We start from the raw sequence: 399 nt of genomic DNA, 5'->3' as shown, positions 1-399 counted from the left end.
GTATAACCAGTATGGGCACTCTCTGTCGGCACCTTTGATCTGGGCGTTCTCAATTTTCCGCCATGTTTTTAATCGCCCCAACAGTGTATCAACGGCTAAAAGTGCCTGGGCCCTTTTCAGGATCGTATCCAGGAAAGGCGCATACGAACTAGCGTACATTATTTATTGTAAATGGAAATGGCCTATGAAAGAAAATGTTGTAATAAAAGTAATTAATGTAATTACTTGCTCCAACATATAAAAGTATTAACGCGTTATTCGTCAACACTGCAAATTTTTCAATGTCACACCGACTTTGTACTAACACACGTACAAAAATCCTGTGATTGGTTATAATAAAAACATGTCGGATGCGCAGTACGGATCGGCGCGAACGTGAAACAAAAGAGCGAGTGGGCA

The sequence above is a fragment of the Vollenhovia emeryi genome, unplaced genomic scaffold (assembly GCF_000949405.1).
Source record: "Vollenhovia emeryi isolate VEMERY1.0 unplaced genomic scaffold, V.emery_V1.0 DF939616.1, whole genome shotgun sequence".
Classification (NCBI taxonomy): Eukaryota; Metazoa; Arthropoda; class Insecta; order Hymenoptera; family Formicidae; genus Vollenhovia; species Vollenhovia emeryi.
This window is presented reverse-complemented; position numbering follows the sequence as displayed.